The following is a 9,581-nucleotide window of genomic DNA, read 5'->3' as shown; positions in this document are numbered from 1 at the left end:
TCTCCACACACTCAGATGAGCCTCACCCAAGAGAGGAAGAGCCTCATCCAAGACGGGATGAACCTCACCAAAAATCTCACTAGCAGGAAAACCTAGGTATGTGGAAACCCATGACAGAGATCTCTAAGTCCAATCAGATCAGGACTGGGCTTCCTCCCTCCAGGTCCTCAGTTTTTCAGTAGCTTGGCAGTCACACCCACAGACTGCCCCTGAGGCGGCATGTAATCTAATCAATGGCCAAGACCCAGAGACTATAAACTAAAGTTCCTGGACATTATATTCTATCCATAACAAGCAATACAAAACAAATCATCTAGCATTGCCTTTTCGGCAGGTTTGAGTAGTGGTGAGAATGGTGTCAAAATATTGAATGTAACCAAAGGAGAAAGAGAGTATGGGGGAAATTGTTTGCCACACCGGCAGGGGAAGGGTTGGGCTGGGAGAGAGGGGAGGAAATACTGGGGATTTTGGTGGTGGAAATTGTGCACTGGTGAAGGGATGGGTGTTTGACGATGAAGCTCAAATATAAAAGCTTTGTAATTGTATCTCATGGTGAATCAATAAAAAGGGGGGAAATAATAATAATGATAATAAAACAATAAAATAAAATTAACATTCTGAATAAAAAAGAGGGCTGGAGCTAGAGCACAGTGGTTGGGCGTTTGCCTTTCATGCGACCAACCTGAGTTCAATTCCCCCGCCCCTCTCGGAGAGCCCAGCAAGCTACGAGAGTATCGAGCCCACGCGGCAGAGCCTGGCAAGCTACCCATACGTATTGGATATGCCAAAAACAGTAACAATAAGTCTCTCAATGAGAGACGTTACTGGTGCCTGCTCAAACAAATTGATGAGCAACGGGATGACAGACAGACAGAATAAAAAGAAAATGTAATGTGGCGGTCATGCTTAATTCAATCAGCTAAATCAATGGCTGAATAAATAGCAGTACTCCTACATTGTAAAAAAAAATAAAAAATAAAAAGAGAAAAATATAAACAAAAAAACTGTTTGTTATATTCAATATGGTTTTAAAACCATATATAAACTGGAAAATAAAAGGAGAGGGAAAGAGAAGCCAAAAAAAAAAAAGAAAAGAAAAACACTGCAGGTAATTTTACTGGTATTTCTAAAAAAATTCACTGGTATTTCTAGAAAAATTTCTAATATTTCTGCAAATATTAGAATATATTAGAGTAGTAATAAAAATTCAATTAAAGGAAGAAGAACAAGTAATAATAATCAAATACATTTAACATTACATTACAAGACTCTCATCTTATTTTTTCACTTAAAAGTTTTGGTCCTATCTGCTCATTAAGTCCACATAGGCAGATCCTTTGGAAACTTAAGCTATTTTACCAATGTGGTTTGACTCGAGCCGCAGGCAAACACAAGCCAACATCCGGCTCACAAAGCTGTGCAGAGAAGCAATAAAGGAAGACCTGAAAGAGAGAAGAGCATCAGTGTTGGCTGATGTGGCAGAAACCAGGAAAAGTATTCAAAACACCTGTCCTTCTCCAACTACAGGACCAAGATAACTGCCCTCCGACATCCTGATGGATCTATTACATCTTCCAGAAGAGCAATGGAGAAGGTTATCCATGACTTCTACTCCGATCTCTTTGATAGCCACGTTCACCTGCGCACATTCCAAAATCCACAGGATGGATATGTCATTCCCAGAGTTCTCTCTTGCGAAATTCGACACACCATTTCATTGGTAAAGAGGTGTACAGCACCCAGTCCAGACAAGATCAGACCCAAACAACTGAAGAATCTGCTGCCAGTACTCATCAATACACTGGCTTGTCTCTTCACACGCTACCTGTCTGAATGCAAGTTTCCATCCCAATGGAAAACCAGCAGGACCATTCTGTTATACAAGAAGGGAGACATCCATGACATCGGCAACTATATCCTGATCTGCCTGTTGTCCATCATCTACAAGTTGTTCACTTGAGTTATCCTAGATAGGATTGGCAGAACATTAGAGAAAGGAAAACCATGAGAGCAAGCCGGGTTCCGAAAAGGATTCAGAACGATTGACCATATCCACATAGTGACCAAGCTCTTTGAGGCTTCATGAGAGTTCATGATGCTGCTCTGTCTAACTGTCATCAATTTTAAGAAGGCCTTTGATTCTGTTGAGACTGAAGCTGTCATCGAAGCCCTAGCCAAACAGGTAATTCAAACTCAAATTCAGTACATCAGGATCCTCCGTGAGCTATATTACAGATTCACCACCAGGATCTCACCATTCATAAGGAAGTGATCATGTGAGATCTCACCATCTCACCAGGAAGTAATCATTGATGTAAAGAGAGGAGTTCATCAGAGTGATACCATTTCACCAAAACTCTTCAGTTCCACCCTTGAGAATGCCATGCAATGACTGGAATGGGAAGGAATGGGAGTGAAGATGGTTGGCAACTACAGCACCTCCACTTTGCTGATGACATCATTCTAATAACACCTAACATTAGTCAAGCAGCACGAATGCTGGCCTACGTGGACCATGAGTGTGGAAAGGTCGGACTGCAGCTGAATCTCACAAAGACAATGTTCACCAGAAACGAACTAGTTCCTGACGTTCCATGAGCTCTCAATGGAATGTACATCTCCGAATGAAGATGTGTACCTGGGTTGAGAATTCAATATGATGAACGACTTGGCATAAAAACCAGCCAGGATGAGGATAGCAGCATGGAACGCTTTCAAGAGTGTTGAAGAAGTTGTTAAGAGGATGAAGAAGTTGCTAAGAGGCACACTGGGATCATTGGTGATGGAGAATGGGCACTGGTGGAGGGATGGGTACTGAGCATTGTATGACTGAAATGTAACCATGAAAGTTTGTAAGTCTGTAACTGCACCTCAACGGGATCCATTACAGAAAATTAAAAAAATAAATAAACTTTTTAAAAATTAAAAAGTTAAATAAAATTTTAAAAAATAGTCCACAATATTTGATTACATTTAATATTCAAACATCAATCCCATCACCATTCCCACCACCCTATTTCGGATGTTTCCATCCTGAACCCCAATCCCTGCCCCCAAAGCAGAGCCAAAATAATATATTTTGTGTTGCTTATTATGAAAAAAAGGTGAGAAGGCTATAAAGAAAGTATCCTTAGTGAAAAGAGGGTGCAAATTGTTGTAGTTCACCTAGGGGCCATTAAGTCCTTCTATAAGAGATCACTAAAATGTTGTTAGAAGTCGAGTCTTGTGTGCTTTTATATATACATATGGGTAAAAAAAATTCCCCTCTAAGATTGGTTGCCTCCTACTTTGAACCCCATCAAATGTGGTGCGGTACTCTTGGAGTATGGGTAGGCTGTGTTCTATGAAGTGTCCAGGAATAAATTCACTCATAAATGAGGCTCAGCTCAAGCACATGGAGAGCAGCCATGAGCATGGCAGAGGTTGAATTCTGGAGGTTTTCGGTTACTGGGATTGGGTCCCGTGGGGCGGGGAGGGCTCTCACCTGTCCCCCTCCAGGGAACCCCAAGTGAAACAGCCTGGTGTGGGGCCAGTGGCATGGTTATGGTGAGCATCATGTTATGCTCTCTTCTGGGAGAGAAGCAGATGCGATCTGAATTCATAGAACCTATGCAACAGAATACATGAGTACTGGCTAAGGTATGCAAGTTTCTCTCTTTCATTTGCAACAGTGACTGTGGTCACTCATGGATCCAGTTTTATTCCTTCCTGAAACAAGAAAATCTCAAATGAGTCCTGGACCAGCTCCAGGAAAAACATTTCACATGATATTCTATATCAGTCCTACTTTCTAACGTGTGCAATAAATTTGTGTTTCTGATCGTGACTGATAGTTCCAATCTACTGCTAGGAATTCCCATGACCAGAAGCAAGAATTCTCACACATCTAGATGATGGTGGAAGGGTTGGATGTGAGAGATTAGAGTTGGGACAAAGGTCTAGGACAGCAGAGTGAAGTAAAACAGAGTAGGGAGGAGAATAGTGAAGTAAGCATGTAAGAAACATGCCCTCACGAGTTTCATAAAGCAAAAACTATATCTATATAGCACTTGGAAAGACCACAAAATTTAAATATTATCATGGAGCAATAATTCCAACATTTCTCTTTGCTCAACACTTATTTCTCAATTCATAAGAAAGTCTTTAAACAGACATTAAATAATAAGCTTAATTTAAAAAGTTTTAACTTACAGTCAATTCTTCATATTCTCTATTATGATCTGGGTTAGAATTTAAGTTGTCATCATTTAAAATCGCTTTTATTTTTAGCAACTTATTAAATCCCCAGCAAGTTTTATTTTAGCAATTTTTCAATGTCATTAAATCAGATCTAAATATTTTCCTCATGCAAATTGCAAAATATGCAAATATTGAGAAATATAGACCATAGTTTATAACTCTTTGCCTTCCACAAACCACCCAAATAAGAAGTATTTATGCAATTGTGCTGTAAAAGGCAGGATCTTTTTACACACAGTACCTGTGGTCTGAGATATAGCCTTATGTACAAAGCTGAAAGTTGGATACAAGGCTATACCAGAAAGGGTCTTGGTTTTGTTTTATTTTTTAAAAAGTACATATAATTGTGTGTGTAAAGGCAGGGTGGATACAATATTGATACTTTGGTGGTGGAAGTGGTGCAGTAAGCATAATTTTATATGTTGTAAGCCAAAAACATAAACATGGGCACAGTTTTAAAACTACGTTACCTCAAGTACAAAAAATAACAAAACTTTTGAAATGGGGCCTGAGAAACAAAAGAGCCGGTATGGTGTTTGCCCTGCATGCAACCTACCCAGATTCAATCCCTGGCATCCCACACAATCCTCCATCTCCAGCAGGAGTAAGCCCTGAGTATTGCAGGGTGTGGCACAAAATTTTTTTTTAAATTAATGGTTAAAATATAACAAAATTTGAACACGTGCATTCTGTCCTTCACAGAATATCTCTGCCCTATCTTCCTCAACATGAATTCTTTCACATGGATCCTGTGCCATACAATAAAACCCTGACTCAAGTAGCCTTCAAGAGTATTCATGCTCAACATAGTTTCCACAGTGAATCTGCTCCCAGAATTTCGTTGCTAAGCTCTACCTAAGCCTACAGCTGACACATATAACAAGATGAAACTCTCCTCAGTGGAGAACATCCTGTGGCCTAAGAGCAGGGGTTCATGTCACCTTCAATGAAACTGAGACCATCAGGCAAAGCTCCTCTCAGATCAAGGGGTTTAGATTCTATGTTGACAGCAAGACTTCCACATCAGCCAAAGGAATGACCTCAAAGGAGACTCAAGTATCTGCCAAGGGTTATTTACAGTCTTCTAGGACTCCTGAGACAGCCTGGCAAGCATAACGAATGGATTAATAGACATTTTCACTTGTTTCTGATTCTGTCCAACCATCAGATGAGTCATATAGCTTCAGCCAAGATGACCTGATCATATTTCCCCCTTGACACAAGTTAATCAGGACAGTGACAGCAAAAAGGGCTAAGAGAACGATTCAAATATACAATTGCCAAAGGGAGTAAGGAAGGGGACACAATAGGCAAGGTATCCAACCCAAGAGAAGCGTGGGTCTGTCTCTAGTGTATTAGAAGAGAAAAATGTTGTTGTGTAATTATAGATTGCATTTTTTCAACTAGGCCAGATTTTCTGATTTAATAGTGAAGAAGGAAAATTTGTCTAAGTTCCATCTAAAAGGATATTATGAGCAAACCCAATCGATTTGGCTGGCACAACAGAAATGTCTTGGCCCAGTGTTGATTAAAAGTTTATTAGTGTGGATTCAGAGGAGGCAGAAATGAACAAAGTTCATAAATGTTAGTGTAATATGCACTGTCAAAGATCATTATCTCTACTTGTTCTAAGACACTCTCTCTACTCCAAACCTTCCCTCTTTCCTTCTAGCCAGTTTCTATTAAGTCTCTTTGATAATATGATTATTTTAGAAAGTTGGGTTTCACTGACAAATGCTTATATTATTTAGACTTGACTATTTTAAAGATAGCAGCTTTCAAATTAGCCCCTCCCCCCAAAAAAAGCAATTAAAATTTTTACACTGAATATCCCTACAGTAGTGTAAGTTATACATCTCAAGCAATGGTAATACCTTCTTCTTGGAGAAATTATCAAGTGTTGCTTCATAAATGTAATTAGGAACCACAAGGGTTTTTCAGTTTTTCAGGACATTTTCCTATTTAAACATTGGTTTAGAAATCTTGCCAAGGAAACCAGGAAATCAAAAGACCAAAATTATGCAGCACAGAAAGAAAGCAGCTGCATTTCTACAACCCTAATAATTTCACCACCGTTTCTTCTCACAAAAAAAATGAAGGGGAGAGAGAAAAACAAATATGACAGTGCCCATCTCATTTCATTACACAGGCAAACCAAAATATCAATCAGTCATCAAACATATTTGATGGACAATATTTGTCCATTGTGTTAGGATTTCTAAAAGTAAAGTCTACAATATAGTAGAGAAATTTAATATCAAATTACATTTGAAAGGCCAATTCTGGAATTAAGTGAGAAAATTATTTCTGGCATATGGCTTCCAGTTTAAAAGTATAATGAAAGCAAAATTCCTAAGATCAAAAATGTCAAAAAATTTAAAACCCCTTTACTATAAACACATAAAAATTAAGACAGAGAATGTGCACTACTATTATAATGATATAATAATATGAATGTTAGAAGACAGATGGGGCCATAGATATGGTATCGGAGTAAAGCACTTGCTTTGAATGCAGCTATAGTGGCTGAGACCCTAATTTAAATCTCCAGCCCCTCGTATGATCCCCTGAGCACCACCAGGGATCACCTCTGAGCACAGGGCCAGAAATAGCCTCAGAGTGCTGCCAGATGTAGCCAACCCTCCCCTCACTCCCTGCCAATGACACAGATGAATGAACTAGGCAGACTAAGTTTTCATCAAACTTAGAATAGAATAATGAGGAAGGGAAAAAGAGAGAGCGAGAGCACCTTGCCAAAAGATTAAGTGAATGGTTTTCCTGCTGCTCCAGGTTTAGGTGCTGGTCCCAAAATTAAGATTTCAAATTAGATTAAATCCTCCATAAAGGTGTACTTTGTTTCCTGTCTAAATCCAAGTGGAAACTAGTTAAGAGGCAAAAAAAAATGCACTTAAAGCCATTATCTCCAATTCATATTATTCTTCATGCAAACTTTTCAAGTAAAATAAATATGTGCAAAAATAGCCATAAAATTCATTTGACTCCCTTTGAAACAAAAACCCTAATAGTTCATAGTGAAATAAGAAAATCGATAGAAAGCAACTTTAATAAGCACAGAGAAAGTATAATAAAAGTTCAAACAGAAAACAGAGAACCAAATAATATTGTAGGTGAATTTTAAGAAAATGCAATAGAAGAATTCAACAGCAGAACAGAATAAATCAAATCATGAGTAAGTAAGAAAGGGGAGCAGAAAAAATTACAAACAGCAAAATTGAAACAGCAGTAAAAGATCTCTTGTAAAACAAAAGCCCAAGACTAATTTCATTAGAGCTCTACCAAGCATTCAAAGATGGTCAATTAATTATTGTTCTCAAATGTCTCCCAAAAAACAGGGAAAAGGAAAATCTTCCAAACATTTCTTTATGAGGCTAACATTACCCAGATACCAAACTTCAAAATAACATCACTAAAAAATAAATCTTTTAACCAATAATTTCTGATGAAGATGAGTTTCTCAACAAAACCATAATGAACTGAACTCAACAGTCAAAGGATCCTACATCATGTGCAAGTAGAATTTAATCCAAGGAGGGTTTAAATATACAAATCACTTCATGTAATATCCCATATCAACAAAAGAAAAGATAAAATGCTTTGTAATGATATCAGTGGTCTCAGAGAAAACTTCTGACAATATTCAACATTCAATCATAATAATCTTCAAAATAGGGAGAGGAAAATGTCCTCAATATATCAAAGGTCTAATACTAAAACCCCACAGCTAACACCAGATTCAAAGCTAAAGAATGGGAAGTTTTTCCTCTAAGTGCAGACACAACACAAGAATAGTCATCCTCTTCACTGTTAGGAAATGTATTATTGGAAGTCCAATTGCAGCAATTAGGCTAAAAAAAATAATAAACAAACAAACTGTATAGATAGTGCAATGTGTAAGGAACTTGTCTTACATGTGCCTGAACTGGATTCAATTCCCGGCACCCCATATGGTCCCCTGATTCTTACCAAGAATGATCCCTGAGCACAAAGCCATGAGTAACCTCTCAGCATGGCCAGGTGTGCCACCAGCCCCAAAAAGTGAATTTTTTTTCCATTCTACTATTTTATTTATTTTTTTTAATTCTTTTATTGATTCACCATGTGGAAAGTTACAAAGATTTCAGGTTAAAGTCTCAGTTATACAATGCTCAAACACCCATCCCTTCACCAGTACACATATTACACCACCAAGAATCACGATATACCTCCCCCCTTCCCCCCACCTCCTCAGCCCCCACCCCGCATGTGTAACTGGTAAATTTCACTTTACTTTCACTTTACTTTGATTACATTCAATATTTAAACAAAAAAATTCACTATTATTGATTTGGAGTTTCTCCCCCCTAAAGTCAATCTGCTGAAAAGAAAGCATTTGGTAATTTGTTTTCCATTGCTGAGAATGAAGAGATATGAGGTCAGGAGACCGCACTAGCAGCAGCATCGTTTTGGATTTCTTTATTTTAGTATTTTGGTAACTAAGTCCAGAGAAATGTCTGCCAGGAATCGCAACATTGTAAGCTTATACCTCTCAGCTACTTTATATTCCACATATGAGTGCGGTCTTTCTATGTCTGTCTCTTTCTTTCTGACTCATTTCACTCAGCATGATACTTTCCATGTTGATCCACTTATATGCAAATTTCATCACTTCATGTTTTCTGACAGCTACATAGTATTCCATTGTGTAAATATACCAGAGTTTCTTTAGCCAATCATCTGTTTTCGGGCACTCTGTTTTTTTCCATATTGTGGCTGTTGTAAACAGAGCGGCAATGAACATGGAAATGCAGATGTCATCTCTACTATACCTTTATGCCTCTCCGGGATATATTCCCAGGAGTGGTATTGCTGGGTCAAATGGGAGCTCAATTTCTAACTTTTTGAGAATCGTCCATATTGTTTTCCAAAAGGGCTGAACCAGTCGGCATTCCCACCAGCAGTGAAGGAGAGTCCCTTTCTCCCCACATCCACGCCAACACCGGTTGCTTTTGCTTTTGTTTTTTGGGATGTGGGCCAGTCTCTGTGGTGTGAGATGATATCTCATTGTTGTTTTGCTCTGCATCTCTTTGATAATTAGTGATGTTGAACATTTTCTCATGTGCCTCTTAGCCATTCGAATTTCTTCTTTGGAAAAGTTTCTGTTCATTTCATCACCCCATGTTTTGATTGGGTTGGCAGTTTTCTTCTTGTGGAATTCAACCAGTGCATTGTATATCCTTGTTATCAACCCTTTATCGGATGGGTACTGCATAAATATCCTTTCCCATTCTGTAGATTGTCTTTGTATTTTGGTCACTGTTTCTTTTGAGTTGCAGAAGCTTCTT

Source organism: Sorex araneus, chromosome 1 (genome assembly GCF_027595985.1).
Source record: "Sorex araneus isolate mSorAra2 chromosome 1, mSorAra2.pri, whole genome shotgun sequence".
Lineage (NCBI taxonomy): Eukaryota > Metazoa > Chordata > Mammalia > Eulipotyphla > Soricidae > Sorex > Sorex araneus.
Note: the sequence above shows the minus strand (reverse complement) of the source record.